This window comes from Solanum verrucosum, unplaced genomic scaffold (genome assembly GCF_900185275.1).
Source record: "Solanum verrucosum unplaced genomic scaffold, falcon-dt-bn FXZP01000524.1, whole genome shotgun sequence".
Classification (NCBI taxonomy): domain Eukaryota; kingdom Viridiplantae; phylum Streptophyta; class Magnoliopsida; order Solanales; family Solanaceae; genus Solanum; species Solanum verrucosum.
Genome location: NW_026020576.1, coordinates 179,781 through 202,646, shown reverse-complemented (window position 1 = coordinate 202,646; position 22,866 = coordinate 179,781). Strand labels below are relative to the sequence as shown.

The 22,866-nt window shown below is 40.6% G+C and overlaps 1 protein-coding gene across 1 annotated transcript in view; it reads left to right on the top strand.

Moving 5' to 3' along the window:
• The window catches only part of LOC125811266 (PHD finger protein ALFIN-LIKE 4-like), a 141,897-nt gene that overhangs the window by 80,594 nt on the left and 38,437 nt on the right, over positions 1–22,866 (top strand). The window lies entirely within an intron of this gene.

The window sequence follows — 22,866 nt, the reverse complement described above, 5'->3', positions numbered from 1 at the left end:
GGTTTAGTATCACCGGGCAGCCCACCTTGGGGACGTAAGTTCAGAGAATTAGCTACTTGCACAACTTGTTTCTCTAAACTCATTTGGGACATTTGAATGTTTCTGATGTTCTTATCCTGCTTATATATTCTAGCATTTAATTTGGTCCCTATTTCAGTCATGAGCTTTTGGAGTAGCTCTTCATTGGTCATCCCCCCTTTTGGTGATGGTTAGGATTTTGGTATTGTTGCCCAACCCCTTGAGAACGGTATTGGTTAGCCCTTTGCGCCTGATTTTGATTTTGGTTCCCACCCCATGAGAAGTTAGGATGGTTCCTCCAACTAGGGTTGTAACAGTTACCATGATTTTGCTGAACTCCACCTTTTTGCGTATTTCCCACATAGTTTACGGAATTCGAATTTGCCTCACATTGATTAGTTTCATGAGTTCCACTACCACATACCTCACACCAATTGGCTGCCTGTTGTACAATGTTTACCGGTGCATGGTTTAAAGCCATTTGTTTAAAATGTAAGGTCATGTTATGCTGCATTACATCTAATTTGGCATTTATGGCTGTAGCTTGATCTACATCTAAGATCCCCGCAGCCTTTTGGTTGTGGTTCTAGGCATTTCTCCCTCATACCCTTGGTTCCCTTCTGAGAGTTTATCGAGTAAGTCGAACAATACTTCACATGTTTTAGCTAGGGCCTGTCCACATGCTGCACTATTAAGAAGTGAACGAGCATTATAATCTAGACCCTCAAAGAAAGTGTGAGAAACTACATCATTAGTTTGCATGTAGTGTGGGCAAGCATTCAACATTTGTTTGTAACGCGATTGGTACATGTCCTCCCCTTGATTTTGAGAAAAGCTTATTATCTCACTCCTCAACTTAGCGGTTTTCCTGGATGGGAAGAATCGACTCAAGAACTTCTTTGCTAGATAATCCCAAGTAGTGATGGAGTTTGGTGGCTCAAAATCTAACCAACGCCTTGCGGCTCCTAACAATGAGTATGGGAACAACGACAACCTCACATAGTCTGATGAGACTCCAATTGGGATGTATGTATCAGTAATATCTATGAAGTTCCTAAGGTGGATTTGAGGATCCTCGTGGGAGAGACTCGTGAATTGCCCATTAGAATGGAGGATTTGTACCATGCTCTGCTTTAGTTCAAATCTACCCCTCCCCCGGTGGAGGTTTCCTAATACTAGATGCCAAATTGGTTGTGAGTGGGATTGCCACATCACGGATTGGTCTTGCGGTACGACATGGAGTACTTCTTGGTTATTCGGGTTCCTTTGGTTATTCACGTTTTCCGAGTTATTCATGTTGTCTTGATTATCATCATCAATGTTTCTCGGAAGACCTAACCCCAATTCTCCTGGACGTCCTTGATTCATTTTTCTACACTGGAGTAAAACTTTTCCGGGTTCATTGTAAGGTTCAACAAGTTCTCCCTTCCAAGCCAGACCTAAAAATCACGTGCCTGCAATAAACAAGCTAAGATCAAGTAATTAATACCTGAATATTGTAATTGTAGACTTAAGAAGATCGAATATAAATCAATTTCTAAGTCCCCGGTAGCGGCGCCAAAAACTTGTTGCTCCCCAGTAAACACGCAAGTGTACGTGGTCGCACAAGTAATATGGATTCTTTAAGAAACGAGTTATCGTTCCCAAGGGACTTATGATCAATTTATATTTAACACTTAATTCTACAAATAAAAGTAAAAGTAACCTTTTCGAGAGTTGATGATTGATTGTTAACTACTACTAATTATGAACTAAATAAACGGAACTAAATGTGACCGACTTTAAGATGATGTTTCAAGCAAGTAAAGGACAATTCCAGGGTTGCAACATGCAATGGATCTCATGTATCATATTATTGGCTTAGAACGAATTTCAGTTGTCAAGTTACTCGTTTATAGGGTTAATTGTATGAGTCGGGATACACACCTCTAGTCGCCTACTCCAGTTAGCTATCAAACTACATCGTTGAGCGGGGATAAATAGACTAAATGGCGAACATTTATATTTTATCCTATTTCGTAACCAAGCAAGTTGTTCGTTCGGGTGTCGCTCTTAAACACAAATCACCTCAATCAAATGGGTCGATCGAGCTCTCTATATTCTTTGGTCTATCTAATCCCTCTTCTCTCGATTTTAAGATTAGACAATGTATTTATCTTATGGTGATCAAGCATAAAATACTAAAATAAGAATATAGAAGTAACTTATAATGACAACCAATAATTAATTCATAAAGCCTTTAATAATCAACAATCCATTCGTAGCTACAGCCCCAAAACTAGGGCGTTTAGCCACTCATGCTATTAGAAACCACAAAATACAATTGTTCATGCGATTTCTGGAAAATAGAAGAGTTTAGAAGATTAAACCTATTACAAAAGATGAATCTTGCTCTTGCACACCAAAATAATGTCGACCGCCCACAATGTAGCTCAATGGGTCTATTTATAAGTTTAGGAAAATTGGAGACAAAATCTACTTCAACTAGGAATCCTTTTTAACAAGACTTAAGCTTATAAAATGGGGATTTCCTTGGTGTGTCGCGCCTCCTATCGCCCCACGAACATGCTCCAGTTGTATCAGTGTTGGCGCGCCGCGCCTCTCAAGCCTGAAAAAGTCCCTAGAATGTTTGGCCTTGGCACGTCGCGCCTCTCAGAGAGCCTGAGAAAGGCCACTGAATGTTGGCCCCTGGTGCCTCGCGCCTAGGAGTGCGCCTGGCCCTGGGGCCTTTATCCTTAGTTGATTTTTATGCTCTCTTGCATCTCCTTTCTTCAATTTGCCTCCAATTTCTTTGAGAGTTCCTGAAATCTCTAATCACATGTATTAGTGCATAATCATAGCAAGTATAACAAAATCAAGCTAATAGACTCAAGATCATTCATTACTTCAATCAATTCATAGGCAAATATTGACAAATTTATATGCCTAAGATCAGCCTCCAACCAACTCGGTGTGCCATCAGATATCAACGGAGCTAACCACTTTTTCATATTGTCCAGCATCTTTGTCCTGATCATATACAAGCAGTCATCTTCATGTCTCGTAGTGCACTCTAGGACAACATTAATGGCAGAAAAATCGCACTGCACCCTCTTCCTTCGGACAACTACATAGTCAACCAGTTTAAATGTTACTGCTTGCTTCTTCCTTTGTGGTATCAAGGCATTGTACGCACTGTAGAAATCCCTAACCCAACTTGGAATATACGGGCCACGGGGCTTTGTGAAGAACTGGAACTTATGAGACTTCAGACAACTCATAATATCGGGGTACCTATCAAACACCCCATCCGTGGACAGACATTTCTCCTCAATGATTGTCCTCAGCCCCTCAGTCTTTAATTTGTTCATAAACTTGGGGGAGGACCCTGAACTGGTGGTGCAACCACCACCGCCTGTGCTGGAACTGGAGGAGAAGAAGTGGTGGGATGAGGTGTTCTGATCCTAAATAGATCATTCATCCTTTTTGACCGCAGCTCTGCCCTCTGTGTTGCTACTAGCTCATCATCATCAGAAGCTATAGTCTGAGGCTCCTGGTGCTCACCCTCACTCTCAGAAGTGGTGAGGTGAGTGGCATAGATACCGTCAATGTCGGAGTTGGCCTCCGGTGAAGCAGGTGCCTTGCCTTTGCCTTTGCCTTTCCCACCAGTTGTGGGAAGTTTGGTAGCCTTGCCCCTGGATGCAGTTGTATCCTCATTGAGTGCAATCCCCTTAGCTTTTTTTCGGGGTGACATGTTCTTACCTGCAAACTTTGGTCTAGCCATGTCTGCAAAACATCAGGAAGAAGTTAGAAATATTTCAATCAAAAACACAGAAAAATAAATACAGACAGACTCGCCGAACTGATCGACGAGTCGCCGAATCACTTTGGCGAGCTAGATCGGGCTCGCCGAAAGGATTAACTCAAAATTCTCAGAAAGATTTGGCATGCCGGCATTGGGAAGGCCTTTCGGAAAATTGCCGACAACATTCGGCTAGCAAGGATTAGCCCTCCGAAAGTTACAGTGCAATTTAAGGCTTAGGGGTGCAGATAAATGACGATCAAGAAGACTTTCGGCGAGTCATCGAGTGCCTTCGGTGATCTCAAGCTTCTCGCCAAAAGTTACAGAGTCAAACAACAAGTATAGCATGAAATTAAAGGCGAGATGGGGAACTTCGATGAACCGCCGAGTGATTCGGCGAGCTCGACCCAGCTCGCCAAATGACCCAACGTGCCTACTTTCAACCCAAGTTCTCGAATTCAACACCGCAACCCCAGAAAATAAAATCAAAGCATGCACTAATCAAATTAAGGCAAGACCCATAACACCCATTACCCTGGGATACTCAGACTTCTCCCAATTTTGCCAAATTTGGCCATTTGACGACTTTTGCCCTCAAGAATGACGTCACCCGCTCTATTATTGGGAAAATTACGTCATTTGGCACAACTACGGGTTACTTAGACTTCACCCGACTAGACCCAACAACATGCAAGCACAACCCCACAAGATTTAACCAATTTTAAGGCATAAAATTATGGGATTTCAACAATATAAACAATACGAGCAAGGATATTGAATTAAAAACATGCATTCAAACAATTAAGATCAGAGACTCCCAGCACACAACACTAAGATAAGATCATTTGCATAAGATTACAAAATCACTAAACAAAGATTTGGGGTTCGGAAAACCAACCTTAAATGCCGAATAATCAAGACTGAAATGCTAGGCGGTAAAGTAATCCACTCCGAACACAATTCCAACGACTAAAACACGGTAGGAATGCAAAAATATAGAAACTAAAGTGCGGGTGTGAGTTTGTGAAGTTTGAAAGTGAGAAAAAGTGAAAGAGTTGAAAGTTTAAACCTTTGGCCTTTTCAGAACCGTCTATTTCTCGCCCATTCGGCCACATTAGTCGTGTTCGCCGACCCACTCGGCGACACGCTGAGTGGTCACTTACCTCACCGAGTTTTACAGGACCTTCAGTTGATGTGGGGTCCAAACAGTGGATTAGATCGAGATCGCCGACTCGCCAATAATTTCCTGGGGTCGCTAAGTTTTTTACAGACTCCAATTTAAAGTTGTCTTGAGTCCAACGACTGACCCTGACCTCTTCGGTGATTTGCTGACTGGACCTTTAGCTTGCCAAACTGCACTTTTCAAACATTTTCCACATTTTGACCTGCACAATCAACATACCATTATTTCAAACTTAAAAGGAAAGAAAATAAAACTTAGGTTGTCTCCCAAGCATCACCTTAGTTAACGTCACGGCACGACACAAGTCCACACTTAAACCTCATTCTTGGGGTTGACCATAGTATCACTAGGTAAACCCCATTGATGTCTCAGGTTCAAATGAGACGAGATATAACCCATTTGGGTCTCCAACTGCTTGATCGATACTGAATGAGAGGTATCGACTTGCTAAGGGTTGACACATCTTCTTTCATTCCCTTTAGAATCTTGTCTGACCCCTCAACTTTTTTGAGGATACGAGAAAGCATATCCTGAGACCGACCACCTTCCGAATCCTTTGGCTTTTGGCTTTCATGGGGAGGCACATACCTATCCTTCTCCCCATCCTTTCAATTGGGATTTCGGTCCCTCCATTCTCGATCACGATCCTTCCAACCTTCATCCATATTCTAACCTTGGTTACCACCCTGCCTCGGGTAGTTTGAATGATAACCACCACCTTGGTTGGCTAGGAAATTCACCTATGCATTATACAAGGCCTCAAACATAAACTCATCCGGATTAGCACACCCGACACCCACGACATTGACACTTCGAGCACCAGCTCCCATGACATTTTTAGACAAAATGTCAAGTTGTGTCATGATCTTGACCATGTTCTGGTCCCTCTCTTGGTCTTTCTCCATCTGTTTTTTGGTTAGTTTAAACGTGAGAGGGGAGAGTTGGTCTTCATGGGTATACCACGCCCTGTTTATGGTAGTCATGCCATCCAAGAGTTGAGCCGCTATCACATAAGATTGCTGCATCAAACCTCCCGGAGAAAGTTGGTCAGCAACACCCTTATTTACCAAGTCAAGACTCTGGTAAAAATACTACAGCAACACGTTATCAGGCAAGCCATGGGTTGGGCATTGAAGCACCAATTTCTTGAATCGCAACCAAGTTTCATGAATTGGCTCGCCTTCTAGATGCTTGAAGCTCTGAATGTTGTCCCAAAGAGTCATCATCTTCGAGGGAGGGAAAATCGCAGTTGAAATACGGTGACTAACTCCTCCCAAGAAGTGATTTATTCACATGGCAATTCAACCAGCCACTTACATACCTCCCCCATCAAAGAGAACGGGAATAACCTCAACCAGACCGACTCTTGAGATATGTTCTTGAAGGAGAGCAGTCTACATACATCCACGAAGTTTCTAATATGCTCATGGGGATCCTCATGAGACAAACCATTGAAAAGCCCCTTCAATTGCAAGAGTTGCAACATAGCATTCGTGATGTGGAACACTGCATTCCCTTCAGTCGGAGGAAAGCAAATGGCACCAATACCACCTATAAGATGGGGTCATTAGCATTAGGCTCGTTGACATCATTGAGATTTTCGATGTCATCTTAATGGCCTATTTGGTTGCCATTGTTGCCGTTCACATACTTCATGTTTCAACACACAAACAAGTAAAACAAAACTAAAATTAAGTATCACTATAACTAACAAGAACAAAATTCAACTTAACTAAGAATTCTCAAGTAATACCACTCCCCGGCAGCGGCGCCATTTTGATTAACGTATCAGGACACTTCATCCAATACTAAACGTCAACGATCGTTAAGTAGTAATATAACCCAACTAAGTGAGTTGGGGTCGAGTCCAAAGGTCATGGTACGTATTTGAGAATCAATAGGAAAGTATGAATATGCTCAAGTTAATTATAGCTAAAATCATTTACGAGTAAAAGCATTGTTCAAGTTAGGGGTGACACAAGTGTCAAATATCAGGGGGATTTGGTTTCAACTATCAGCTACAACATCAAATAACACGAAAATAGCAAGTATAGAGACGGGTTCTTGGGATGTGATTGGATTATGGGGTAAGGTAGACAATTGGGTGATTGTAATTAATAGTGAATAGCTGTAAATTAGTGAATAAGCTAGACTTTAGTGGGGATAAATTTTCTCTCGAACAATTTATCCAGAATCAAATTGGTTTCTCTCAAACACCAATAAGCAGTAATTAAGAACAGCCTACGTTTTAGTCCATTCACTCTCTCATGTTGAATGTGTGGAAAAGGGTTTAGGGTTCACTCTCTCGAGTTGAACCCATGACAACCCAATACCCACAAACCATCAAATTAGTAATTTTGGTTTCAAAACCACTCTCTCGAGCAAGCCAAAAACACGAAGGTAGAGTTGCATTTGCAAATACAACCCTTTAGATTAAGCCACAATTACTGAATGAAATCACTTTTAAACAACATTTACACTATCAATTAACAATACCCATCAGCTAAATCAACCCATAATCATATAATCACACCCAAAAAATTGGGGTTTTAGCTAGACATCATAAAAAGGTAAAAATCATTACCAAATTGTGTTTCCATCAACTGGGTAAGATTGATATTGTCTTTACAAAGGTCTAAGATAAAGAATCTTCAACACCCACTTCTAATTTCTCAGAAATGGAAATCTTCAAATCTTTAAAACTAAGGAAATATTGTCTTTAAACTCAGTTCTAAGCTCTCAAACTTGAAAACTGAATAATAATGAAAACTATTGAATGCTAGATACTCAACTAAGAATTTTTAAAAATGTATTTATAGTCGCCAAAAATGTGTTGCGAAGGACCATTCGACGCAATAAGTCGGGATCGTCGATCCACTGGGCGATCCGCCTTTTGGTCAATTCCATCGCCTTTTTGCTTTGGCCTTTAGCATCTTCAGGTTTTGTACTTTGGGCGATATGGAAATGCATCGCGGAACCATTCGACGACTCGCCGACTACTCCTTTCTATCACCGACTTGATTTTCTCCTTCAGGGCTCGGCACACTGGAACATTAGGCGAGACAATGGCCATTCAACGACTCGCCCAATGGATTAGGCGATCCTCATGCTTTCTTTTCTTTGTTCTTTCAACTTTCTTGTTCCTTTTTTCTCGTTAGTATCCATGCTTTGTTCCTCAATCCAAATACCTAAAAATCAAGGATTTACATCTATTATTGGCATAAAATATGCATTTGAGGACACTAAATCTATTAAAATAAAGCCATAAATGAGTCCAAATCGTGGACTCATCAGCTACCATGCGTATTTGTGGTTGTCCGGCAATCTTAATATTCCTCTAGTCGTCAAGGTCATGTATTGTTTATGTGTGGTTGAATGTGGAGATCTTTGGGTCCAATTTTACTGTTCTTAAGAGCTAATCTACAATTACTAAATCTAGCATTTCGATAGTATTGTTGGAGGGGTTATATGCTTGGACATATCCCTCGAGGAGTATCTGATTTCTAAAGATTAAATTTGTTATAACTTAAGCTCATGGGAATTTATGTTGCGGGATGGAGATATTGATAAGAACTATGATTGTTTGGGTATTATGAGTGTGTTGGTTGATTCAGGTTCACTTCTATTTGTAACGAGTATTGACTTGGAATTTTGTCATGCTTAAGTGCTAAGGATTCATTCGGATTATTGTGTCAAGGTCCTTGATAACAGATTGTAGACGTGTGTACGATCAACTTTGGTGGCTGTTGAGAATCGCTTTTGTTGTAGTTAAGTTTACATACAACAATATTTATCACTCGAGTATTGATATGACTTCATTGAGGCATTGTATGGGAGTATGTGTATGTGTTCAATTGGTTGGTTTGAGGTTGAAGATGTGAAACCTTTGAGAGTTGATTTGGTGAAAGATGTTCAGGGTAAGGTGAGAAGTATCCAATCTAAGCTTCTAGCATCCCAGAGGCGACAGAAAAAGTATGTGGGACAAGTATCCCCAATTATTCGATGATTCAGATACTACTATATTCTTGCTTTAGCCCTCTTCTCCTAATTTGTCACTCGGGGAAGAGTGATGGGTAAATTGGTATCTACTGTAACGACATGTTCCTGTCATTATAGAAAACTCAATGGGAAAATAATTGGGGCCAGAAAACTTTTGAGTAGTAACTTTGGATTTTCTAGCCTAGTCCAGATTTGAAAAAAATCGGAGTCAGTGAGATCTAGGGAAATTTGGTAGCAAATGAGAGATCTAATTATGAATTTGATTACATTAGTAGATAGCTAAGACGTTAAGAAATATGTACGACTTTACAAAATTGAAATCAGGGTGAGAAGAACTCCCGAAATCGATCGTAGCGTGAACAATATTTTCTGAGTGTCATGGGATGATGGCGTGTTATGAAATGGTGGTTTGGAATTCTTAATTTTTCTTAGTGGTTCCGTGCAAGCCGCTGGGGCGAGATTTCTGCCGCTAGGGAGGGGCAGTTGTAGCGGGGTGAGGACTATTGTGGCGGGTCCGACGCGACTTAAGGTCGTAAATAAACTCCTAAACGACCTCATTCTGCACTTTTCAATTTTTAGAGCTAAGGAACGAACCCCAGGCGACTCTTGACAGTTTTCCACCATTCTTGAGGCTAAAGGTAAGCTTTTTACTCCCTGAAACCATTTTTCGATTCGTAGAACGTAATCTAATGGGTAATTATCGATGGGGGAGAGTTTTGATCTAGAATCTATGGTGGAAACAACCATATTTTGGATACTTGGGATCATGGTATGATTTAGGATTCATAGAATTGTTAGAAATTTGGGTAATTAGTAATTGTTTATTGATTCCCGTGTTATTATGATTGTTTGTAGACCAAGAACAAACGGAACAAATCCGGAAAGGGAAGGATCAAGTTTCTTAGGGTTTCAAGCTTGTTTCGAGGTAGGTGATAGTTGTGATTTCACGTTGGTGTGATATATGTTTGTAATTGCTCATTATAATGCATGTATGTATGTGAATGTTGCATTATTGATCACCATAATCGTAAATGAGGATAATTGAATAATTGTATGACATGAATCACCTCTTGTTGTATGATTGTGATAATATATATTGTGATTGGGATTGTGGTTTGTTGAATGGATCGGGTGTTGCATTTCGACACACTAACTTGGATCGGTTGCCACCTTCCGGCATAAACATGGGATCAGTTGCCACGTTCTGGCATAAACATGGGATCGGTTTCCACGTTCCAGCATAAACATAGGATCGGTTGCCACGTTCCAGCATACACATTGGATCGGGTACCACATTCTGGTATGCTAACAGTTTGGGTGTGGATTCCATGAGAGGACCATTGAATTGGGTTACGTGAAAGGACCATTGAATTGTGTTGTGTATCTACTTGTGATGATTTCATTCATATCTAATGATGATTGATATTGGAAGATGATACGTTGCTCTAAATTGATATAACTGTGATATGTGAGAATCGTGAAACTGTTCGTTGTTCGTAATAGTTGACTAATATTCTATATGTTCGATATATGCATATTTTACAATGTTGTGGTTACTTGCATGTGTTTCACTTATTAGGATAGTCGTGTGATCCTACCAGTACATTGTGGTTGTGTACTGATACTGCACTTGCTTGTTCTTTGTTGAGTACATGGCATCTTCAGGTGGCCGTTGATAAACTTCAGCTATGTGACTAATGAGTGTGACCGGATTCAAGGGTGAGTCAGTTCTTTCAGGCTACCATGGATCTTTCTTGTTTAAGTCCACTCTTTTCGGACTCAAACTATTTGTTTAAGGTGTTTGTTTAGTTTCGAGGTTTAACCCTTGTTCTTAGACTTGTCGTTAATAGAGTTTTGGTATATTGACTTTCAGGTTCCAGGGGTTGTTCTTTCGCATTAGTTTGGTTAGTTGTTTGTTAAAACCTTGGAGTTTATGGGGACTCCATTTTTATAGTCATTTAAACCTGTTTCCGTAACTTTAAATGCCTTAGTTTTCATAAAATTTATTTGTTTGAGTTGTAGTAATGGTTCTCCCATCGGAGGGTTGTGTGGGTGCCAATCACGACGATCTGGGTTGTGATAGATATATTTGTCCTTTTTCCCTTTATAAAATAAATGGTCAAAAGGTGATTTCAAGCGCATTGTCCTTTTGGTCTATCTCAAAATATATTGTTCTTTTTAATATTTTTATTTTGAAAGTGATCATTTTAATTCCGAACTTAATTTAATTGATACCTTACTAGTAATTTTGTTGAAAAAGTATTATTTACACCTAATATTTACCTACGAGAGTAATATTCATTTAATATTATGATTAAGTGATAAATTAATCATACTTAATGATATATATACTCTATCCTGGGTTATTTGGAATTGATAAGTACTCATATGTTTTGTCTCGTTCATTTGAAAAACAGGTGGCAGTGTTCCATCTTCATCCAAAAATGACTTGTCAAAGATATTTAGAAAAACTATAGATAAACACTAGCTCATTATATTCAAATCAAATTTAATTTTGATTTGTCTCATAACTACTCCTACCTTCACACAACCTGTCAACTTGCCTTTTTTTAAGTAAGGTCTTCCTAATTTTAATATAATCGATTAATTTATTTGAGATTAAGGTGTAATTATTGTTGTAGTCTTTTTAATTATTCTAATAATCAATTGGATTTCCATTGTTGTAATGGCGACTTATTTATGGTTGAGCTCTAGGTTCTTGGACCCAATCAATTGACAAATTTAAAATGAAATCGAATTTGCAAATTTTGGACATTTGGAATTTGCAAATCATACAAGTAAGTTACAGATAATAAATATTCCAAAGGACATGGAGGATAAGTATTCCTATATCCGTCTTCAAAGGGCTTTTTATTGAAATTTTCTTACTTTTTAAAAATGAAATTTCTATATATGAATCTTAATTAATTAAATTTTGAAATAGAGGTTGATATACTGTGAGTTTACAATATTTTTAATACATTTCACTTAAGAGTTGTGTGTGTCTAGGGCCATTTTGTATTGGTTTTTATGTATTTTTCTCATATTTGTAGGAAATATGTTCAGACGTGGAAACTGAGAGACACAGCTGAAGGATGTGCAGAAAAGGGCATCTACGGAGGTGATCTACAGACCGTAAGTCCATTCACACTCCATAGATGGGTGTCGTAGATGGGCAGGCAAGGCTTGAAGGAAAATTAGGGAATTCTTAACCAAGTGTGGAACCACGGTTGCAATCGACAAACCGTAGATTGATCTACGGACCATACTGCTGATTCGTCAAATGATTCAGAGAGGGGTTCCAGTACTTGATTTTTAAGATTCTAAGTATAGAGCTACGGAGGAGGATCCATGGACCATAGATCAATCCATGGTCCGTACTGGTGCTCGTCGTTTGGTTCAAAGATTTGAAGATTTTGAAGTTAGAAATTTGCCCCAAGTCCTGAGTCACGAAAGGGACCTATGGACCGTAGATCAATCCACGGTCTGTAGGTCAGTATCGTTGATCGAAACCGCGTCCTGAAACATTTTTTCCTTATTTCATTTTCTTTTTAGTTAGGACTTATTTTTCTATATATATGGCACGTAAACCTCATTTTTGGAGGTTAGACTTTATTACTTTTGTCCTAGTTTTTTGGCTTTGGAGATTAACTTGCAATTTTAGCAATTCTTAATTTCCTAAGCTTGTTTTGAAGATTTTGGTTTGGAAATTCAAGTTGAAATTCTGGGTTTATCATTCTCATTACGTAAGTTCATGATTTCTTCTTCTAAAAATATGAATTGTGTTCTTACTATTATGGGTAACTAAATCCACAACTAAGGTTGTGGGAACAATGAGTGATTAACGAAGTATGAATAGTAACTAAGTAATTTCCGAATAGTGTTTTGCATGCATTGATAATTTTTTCGTCTAGAAGTCTTTTTAACTGTGCGCAACGTTAGAACTCGCCTTGTTGCTACTTGCCGGACCAAGGAGGTAGTTAATAAGAAAACAATTATCAACATAGATTTAGTGTGATACTATCTAATAGAAATTCATGTTGATTGGTGCGAGGGTGAAAACTAAGCCATACATCGATGTGACGTCTAATATGAGGTAATGGTAAGGGTTAGTAAATTATACACACATAGCTGGACAAAGGTGTGAGGTGAAATTCTTTAGATGTCGGAGCAAGAATTTAGAGATACATAACTTATCGTTTTTCATGTAATACACTAAGAAGGGATTGCTATTACTAGGATTATGGAGTTATGAGCTTATGGGGAACACGTACGCCCTAGTTTCCTTCTTAATTTGATAACAACAAAAGTTTGAATCTTGCTTACTAATTACTTTCACAATTTCCAAAATCTGTTACACAAATTCCCCCCACCCCCCGTTTTACTTATTTGTCTCGAAAATACATTGGCTAAACGAATATAATCGTTATTGAACTTAAGTCTAAACCATATTCCTCATAGGATCGACCCTAACCTACAAGTTGGGTTCTTTACGTGATAACGATCGCTTATGCTTCTGAAAAGAGGTGTAATTTGAGCGTTTCAAATTTTGGCGCTGCTGTCAGGGAATAAGGCTTTTAAATTAAGTTTAATTGCATTATTGCACTTTAGTCAAATATTTCCTAATTTTACTTTTTCTTTTGTTTTTTGTCTATCTCAGGGTCTTACTCTAGTGTACGCCAAGTACACGGAGCCAAGACTAACCACTTACTCCCTACGATCCCGAACTGAATAGAACTTTACGGAGAATGAATAATCAAGGAGTTTCGGTTAACCCTATTAGGGGAGAGTTAGGTGAAGGTGTTGGATTGCAACCTCTGAGGGTAATTCATGCAAATGATCAGCCTCCAGTTGAGAATAGATTGGGAGATGCACTAAGGGCACATGAACCACAAGGACCACGTCTGCATGAAAATTTCAGGGTCAACCTTAATATTGTCGATTCTGATGGACCTCTTGTCTTACCGCCTCTACCTCAAGGGCATACATTTGTGGTGACCAATAGCTTGATGTAGATGCTTATAACATGGGGCTTGTTTGCGGGGTTGCCAACGGATGATCCATATGCTCACATAGCCAAACTTAATCATGTTTGCGCAAGTTGTATAGGTTGACCGGATTGGGATATGAACGTCATTGGGTTGCGTGTGTTCCCCTTATCATTGATCGGAGATGCTTTTGTGTGGTTCAATAAACTCCCTTACAACTCATCTATACATAAGAGCAGTTGACAGAGGCATTTTTAGCAAGATTCTTAAACTCAACAACTTTGTAGCATTACTTGGAGAGTCTGTGAGTAGTTCTTGGGATAGGTTCACTGCCTTCATGAGGGGTGTCCCGAATCACTGTATTGATGATGAGTCACTAAAGGAGTACTTCTATCGAGGACATGATGATAATGGTAAGGTAGTGCTCGATACTATTGCGGGAGGTTCGTACGGTGAATGCATTTTTGCATAAATTACAAAGAAAATGGAGAAGTTATCTCGAAATAATAAAGCTTGGAGCACTAGAAAGTCAGATACTGGGAGGAGCACATTTGCCCTTGAAGCTACAAACAACCAGCCCGCAGATGAGATTTGCGAGGAGATGGCACAAATAAGAACTGAACTAGGGTTGGTGTTAAAGCATGTGACTGGAGGAGCGGAGAAGGTAAATGTTGTGAACTATTTGACTAGAACTCCACCACCGGCAAATGAGTATTATTTTGAAGAGGATGCTTATGCTGTGAATGAGCAGACGGGGGGTTTTCGACTAAACGCCCAAGGTTCCAACACAGATAATTGGCGTCAAGGTCGGAACTATGGCAATTACAACTGCGAGGGTCAATATGTCCGGGATGGGAACTACAATCGCGGCAACAATTACAATTGGAACAACTATGGCAACAGAAACGATCGAGTTGGACCTTATGCTCCTCCTCAAAATTGGGAATCTGCTCCTAGAGAAGCTGGAGGTAATATGTCATGTATTGAGGATATGATGCAGAAAATGATGAGGAGGTTTGTCGCGACTGATGAGAATGTGAAGGAGATGCAAAATGACTTGTCTGGTATTGGTAAAAAAGTTGATGCCCATGCAGTGTCGATCAAGCATCTTGAGCTACAGATGACTCAGTTGTCGACTACAGTAAACCCACATCAACCTGGCACTCTTCCTAGTAATACTATCCAAAATCCAAACAATGATGGACATTTTATGGCAGTCACGACTCGAGGAGATAAGCAGACCATTGATCCACCTATGTCGTCTGGGGTAGAAACTGATGCTAGTAAAGATGATGATGAATAGCAACATTGTAGCGCTATTGCAACTAGGTCCCTTGTGCAGAAGAATGAGGATCCTGGTGCCTTTACAATTCCATGTACCATCGGGTTGTTGCATTTTGCTAAGGCATTGTGTGATCTTGGGGCTAGCATTAATCTGATGTCATTGTCGATTTACAAAAAGTTAGGTTTGGGAGATCCAAAACTGACTGCGATGCGATTGCTCATGGCCGACAGAACTGTGAAAAGGCCCATAGGTATGCTCCATGATGTACTAGTGAAAGTGGAGTCGTTTTTATTTCCGGCATATTTTGTGATTCTTGAGTGCGAGGTTGATTTTGAGGTTCCCATCATTCTTGAGAGACCATTTTTAGCTACGGGGCGCGCTTTGGTTGATATGGAAAAGGGGTAGATGAAATTCAGACTGAACAATGAAGAGGCGACTTTCAATATTTGTAGGTCTATGAAGCAAAGTAGTGAGCTTCAATCTGTATCGGCAATAACCTATAGAGTTGAGAGTGTTTCTAAGGTGCAGGTTGAGGAGAGACTGGGTGTTGAGGCACTAGCAGCGATTATGATGAACTTTGAGAGTGATGGTATTGAAGAATGTGATGAGTTGGTCGCCGCACTTGATAGGTGCGAATATCATGCAAAACCAAAGAAACTGGAGTTAGACATGAAAAATCATGAGTCCCCACCCACAAGACCGTCTGTTGAGGAGGCACCGAAATTAGAGCTTAAGGCTCTACCATCACATTTGAGGTACGTATTCTTGGGAAAAGATGATACTTTACCGGTCATCATTGCGGCAGATTTGAATGGGCGACAAGTAGAGTGTTTGGTTTCTGTGTTAAAGAGATTCAAGTGAGCTATTGGGTGGGCTATTGTGGACATTATTGGGATCCCTCCTGGTATCTGTTCTCATAAAATCCAACTCATGCAAGATCACAAAGCCTAGTATTGAGCACCAGAGAAGATTAAATTCGTCTATGCAAGAGGTAGTTAAAAAAGAGATCATCAAGTGGTTGGATGTTGGAGTTATCTATCCCATTGTAAATAGTAGTTGGGTGTGTCATGTTCAATGTGTACCCAAGAAAAGTGGGATTACCGTGGTTCCTAATGAGAGAAACTAGCTTGTTCCGATGCGGCCCGTGACTGGATGGAGAGTCTGCATGGACTACTAGAAGTTAAATGCTTGGACAGAAAATGACCATTTCCATATGCCATGATCAGATGTTGGATAGACTTGTAGGTAAGGGTTGATATTATTTTCTTGATGGTTAGTCGAGCTACAATCAGATTTCTATAGCCCAGAAGACCAAGAGAAGACCACATTCACTTGCCCTTATGGGACTTTCGCCTTCAAACGGATGCCATTTGGGTTGTGCAATGCTCCAACGACCTTCCAGCGTTGTATGATATCGATATTCTCTGATATGGTGGAGGACACTATTAAGGTATTTATGGATGATTTCTCTGTGGTAGGTGACTCTTTTGATCGATGTCTGGATCATTTGACTGAGGTGCTTAAAAGGTGTGAAGACTGCAATCTGGTGCTAAATTGGGAGAAGTGCCACTTTATGGTGAAAGAAGGGATAGTTCTGGGTCATCGGATTTCCGAGAAGGGCATTGAGGTTGATAGAGTAAAAGTAGAGGTAATAGAAACGCTTCCACCACCTATCTCTGTAAAAGGTGTAAGAAGTTTTCTTAGGCATGTAGGTTTCTATAGGAGGTTCATCAAGGACTTCTTTAAAATTGCACATCCACTGTGCAAACTACTCGAAAAGGAGTATAAGTTTGATTTTGATGATGCTTGTCCGAGAGCATTTGGAGAGTTGAAGGAGAAGTTGGTTACTGCACTTATCATTATTTTATCGGATTGGGGACAATCGTTTGAGGTATGTGCTAAGCGAGTGGAGTGGCGCTTGGTGTAGTATTAGGACAGAGAAGAGAGAAAATTCTTCATCTTATTTACTATGCTAGCAAAGCTCTAAATGTGGCCCGAAAGAATTATATTGTGACTGAACAAGAACTTCTTGTGGTGGTTTTTGCATTCGAGAAATTTCGATCCTACTTGCTTGGTACTAAGGTCATAGTGCATACTGACCATTCTGCATTGAGGTATTTGATGGCGAAGAAGGATGCAAAACCGAGGTTGATTAGATGGGTATTGTTGCTACAAGAGTTTAATTTCGTGGTAAAAGATAGAAAGGGGATCGAAAATCAAGTTATCGATCACTTGTCCAGATTAGAGGAAGAGGCTATGCTAAAGCTTGGTGATAGGGCTCAAATTAATGATGCTTTTCCAGATGAACATGTACTGGCTGCTTTTCATGATCTGATTCCTTGGTTCGCAGACTTAGCTAATTATTTGGCAAGCGATTTGGTCCCCCCAGATTTGTCTTTTCACCAAAGGAAAAAGTTTATGCATGATGTGAAGAAATTCTTTTGGGATGAGCCTTACTTGTATCGTAGTTGTGCTGATGGGATTATTTGTTGTTGTGTGCCCGAGGTGGAGATGTTGAGTGTACTTGAGGCGTGTCATTCATCGCCTGTTGGTGGGAATCATAGTGGTATTCGGACTGCGCATAAGATTTTGCAGTGTGGGTACTACTGGCCTACCATCCACTAAGATGCTCACGATTTCGCCAAGTCTTGTGATCGTTGCCAAAGAGAATGAGGGATTTCAAAGAGGCAAGAGCTTCCTATGAATCTTATATTGGTGATAGAGTTGTTTGATGTATGGGGCATTGATTTTATGGGTCTATTTGTGAGTTCACATGGGATGAAGTATATTCTTGTTGCGGTTGATTATGTATCGAAGTAGCAGTTGCGCTCCCTAACAATGAAGGTAAAAGTGTCACCATATTCTTGAAAAAGAATATCTTCTCCAGATTTGGTACACCGAGGGCGATTATCAGTGATGGAGGTTTCCACTTTTGTAATAAGTTGTTCAAGGCGCTACTTGAGAAATATGGTGTCCGCCACAATGTAGTCACTCCCTACCATCCGCAGACTAGTGGGCAAGTTGAAGTGTCCAACAGAGAGATCAAACAAATTTTGGAGAAGATTGTGAATGCTAATAGAACGGATTGGTCAAGGAAGCTTGATGATGCTCTATGGGCCAATCACACTACTTACAAGACTCCCATAGGTATGTCTCATTACCAACTTGTATATGGGAAGTCTTGCCACTTACCGGTAAAGCTAGAGCATAAGGCTATGTGGGCGATGAAGAAGCTAAATTTGGATTGGGGCGCCGCATCTAATCAAAGAATGAATGACTTGAATATGATTGATGAGTTTCGCCTAAAAGCATATGAAAGTTCAGCCTTACAAAGAGAAGATGAAGAGGTATCATGATCAAAGAATTGAAAAGCGAGAATTTGTGATGGGTGATCTTGTGCTTCTATTCAACTCTAGGTTGCACTTGTTTTCGGGCAAACTCAAGTCCAAATGGACCGGGCCATTTTTGCTCACAAAAGTGATCCCCCATGGAGCGGTTGAGCTTGAGAATAGTAAAGGAACAAGGCTCATGGTTAAAGGTCAAAGGATTAATATCTATCTGGGAAACACAGAAAGTGTGCAAGAAGTTGTTGAGGCCTACTATCTTGATGAACTTTGAGTAATCAAGAGGCCTGCGTCATGCCGCGACCTTAAATCAAGCGTTGCTTGGGAGGCAACCCAAGATGTAAAATCTAGCCAACAATAGGCTTTTGTTTTCCATTTAGTAGTTTTCTTTGTTTAGTTGCTTCTCTGTACTCATTTAGATAGTTGTTTTATTTTTGTTTTAGTGTTGGCTAGACATAACATAGGGCTAGTGGTTGCTACATGTGCAGGGGCGAAAAACAGAATCTGCAGAAAAAGGTTTGGTGCAGTGGTCTACGGACCCCATCGACGGTTTTTGGTTCATACTACGAACCGTGAATGGCGTTCGTAGATCCCAAGTAAGTCTCTGAAATCTTCCAAGTCTAAGAGTGATCCACGGTCCAAATCTACGGATCGTAGACGGGGTCTCGTGGGTCCAAACCCTAGTTCTGCCTGACCCGACCCGGACCCCTCCTAATTAAAATCTCCCAATTTCAAACCATTCCCACTTCCCTCCATTTACTCCCAAACCGTTTCTAAACTTCCCAATCCCTTAAATCACTCCATAACTCCCCAATTAATCTTCCTTTTCTTTTCCCCACAATCCTAAATTTCCTTTCCTCTCCAAACTCCACTCATCCCCAAAACTCCCCACGAGGTCCGGTGTACGGGTTTGGTGCGTAAAGGCAAAGTTGTGGTTTCGAAAGCGTCGAGTCATCACACAATCACCCCACTCCCGCTACTTGTAAGGTAATCGACTTTCCCCTAACTTTGAATTTTGATTTATCGATTGATTATAGAAAGTCCAGAATTGGGTCTTGACCTTGGGCAAATTAATATATGAAATTGTATGCTAAATTAGAAGTGAATGCACCCTTGGGACGATAGATTGTGATTGTGTTACCTTGTTGTATGTAAAAAAACAATGAAATATAAGTCTAAATGTAAGTTTCCACTCAGCGTTCCTTATCTTGCAGAAAATACCTGTAAAATTGAGTAATTAGAACCCATAGAATGACGAACTAGCATAATTTATATTGAAATACATGATTAGACTAGGATATTGTTGAATATGGCAAAAATGTGGGCTTCCAATGAAGCATGTCTGAGACCTGGTACACATCCCATCCATGAAACCTCGTCTACGGTCCGTAGGTCAATCTATGGACCGTAGATCAAGTCCATGGTTGGTGGCACATGAGAATTTCACTAAGTATGGAATCACGGAAGTGGACTACGATCAGTAAATCAATCGACGAACCGTTCTGCACATCCGTGGTTCCCATCAGAGACCAACTTTTTGGTACATCTAATCTACGGAGGGGATCCACGGACCATAGGTCAGCCTACGGACCGTAGATTCCCACAGTAGGTGGCCACTGAAGACACTGTCTGAATTTTTTTCTGTTTTTCATTTTTGTTCGTTCTTAGTTCTAAAATCTTTTTGAGTGTGTTATGAGTTTATTTTGGTACTAATTAGACATCCACAGTTACCATGGCGCCTAAGAAGCAAGTGACCTACTCCAAAAGGGGCAAATCAAAATCTGTGGTGCCTACTTTTAGAGTGATTGATGAAGACATGGACGCAGAAAAGGATCCAACATATGTTCCACCGGCCACGAGGACATCCCATATTGCACCTCGGGCTATCCAGAATACATCCTAGCAGGTGGTCACCGACGTAATCATTGACTCTCATTCTGATAAGGAGAACACACTAATCAGGTCACCGGTTGGTTCTGCTTCCAGTTCTGAGGCTAGTTCTACTTCCGGCTCAGAGTCCGCCTTTGCTTCCGGCTCTAAGCTCGCCCATGCTTCCGGCTTCGGTTCTGGATCCGCCATAGGCTCAGGTTCACATGACAAAGCTGATTCGTCTGATAAGGCCACTAGTTCGGGAGAAGTCCCTGTGCCACGAAGCTACGACCTAGATCCGGTGGCTGGGGAGTCAAACAAATGGTGTGTTGAGGGCCAATGTCAAATTTATCGGGATGCCAAGATGAAAAATTACAAAGAGAAGATGGCCCGACTTATTACAGAGGAACGTAGAGTCCTCACTGGGAGCCTACACACCATACCAGAAATCCACCGGCTCTTTTAACGTCACAAGTATGAGTGGATGGCTCGAGAACCAAGCACCTACAGTGAGGAGATTGTGAAGGAGTTCAATGCTTCTTATGCGGCTACTCTTTGGGGCTCTATCCATAAGAATGGTAGACCCACTGCCCAGGCACCCCTCATAGCTACACTAGTGCGCGGATTTTCTGTAGAAATCTTTGAGACCACCATTCGTCGGTTCCTCTATGGTCCTAGCCCTGATCACTCTTGGGCACTCAATACGGCCAAATTTGACTACAAATGGAACACTGTATGGGGTGGAGAGTTCCAGCGAAGCGCCGAGAAAAGAGAGACTTTATTACACTGGATGGCTAGTCAAATTGCTACTGACGGAGAGCGAGTCGAGTGGGTCACCACTCCGGGCATGAGCATCAAGAAGGCCGCTCTCACATTTGTGGCTAAATTTTTCTGGTTGTTGGTTCGCAATTGAATTTCCCCCAAGAATGTTGACAACGCACTAACTTGGGACCGCACGGTCATGGTAGCAGCATTGGTTGCGGGATTCGAGATCGATTTTGCATGTATGCTCATTACGGAGATACATGAGAGGGCTTTCAAAGCCTCCATCACTTATCCTTTTCCTTGTCTAATTTTCCAGTTATGTAGGGACTCTGGAGTGCCGATCTGGCATTGTGACAAGTTGATCCGGCCCACGGGGACACTAGATATAGGCCTCATTCGGGATGAGGCAAATGTGGCGGCACCACGCAGAGAGCCGCAGGTTGATGTGTTGCTTATGAGAGCTGATTTAGTAGATGTTGTGGAGCAAATGCAGGGTGATGATCCTGCCCTCCAGCCCACACTGATGATGTCTCGAACTCCTCATCTCAGGCCGCGAGTCGGGCTCCTAGCTCGTCCAGATCCACCCAGCCTTTAGGAGCTGTTGTTGTACCATTGGCTAGGGTTCAAGTTCTATGCCCATTTCGGATGTTCTGAATACTGTGGGTCATGATGTGAGCACCACTGATGGTGCAGTTAGACTGATTGGTAGCATTACTGAGTGTGATGTGATTGTTGAAATGGGCACTACTGAGGGTGGCCCCAATATTGATGTAGCGAGCTCTGGGAAACCGGACCCACCCACTTGTTGATCGTTTGTCGGAGCTATGTAATACAGGTTTGCTTCACCCAAATCCATTACTTTTTACTATTTTTTTGTGTGTATTGGGGACAATTGCACCTATTTTTCGTTGGGGGTGGGGTAAATGGATTGTGAGTGATAGGGTGAAGTCTGAGTAACCTAACTCATAATCCTCCCTTGGGGTTTTCTTGCCTGTGTTTTTTTCCCCCAAGAGACTGCTTAATTACCGACATGTGTTAGGATTGTATGTGTAGAAGCATGAGAAAGAATGAAGCATGATGGCAAAAATATGAAACTTTTTGAAAGAAATGATACTTGTCCAAAAACTTTTGTGATATGTGCTAAAATTTGTAGGCTAGAATAAGTTGAATGTGTTAGCTCTGAGTATGACATGATAATGAACCAACTTGATGGCATGACTTAAGCTAAACCTTGAACTGGGTAATTTGATAATCTGATGATGAAACGATATGCCAAAAGTGTGTGAGAATAGTTGATTGTTCAAATAGTTTTTGTGTCAATCTAGAACTTGCCCGTTTAGTCCTGCTAAGACAATCTACTCTAGAGGCTAGGAAGTGATCATAGGCCCTTGTTCTGATAAGTCCACAAATTGCCTGTTGACACCCAATTTTGACCGACCTATAACCCTTTTTGGGAAATACTATTCGATTAAATACATATTTTTTTAATATGTCGAGATTAAAATTTTAATTGATTTTGTCTAAAAACTTATATATTTTGTATGCATGCTTTATAAAAGTTATTGTAAATACTATTAAAATAGTTTTTTTATTATTAGTAAAACTCGAAATAATTCAAATGTTTTAAAATTTAA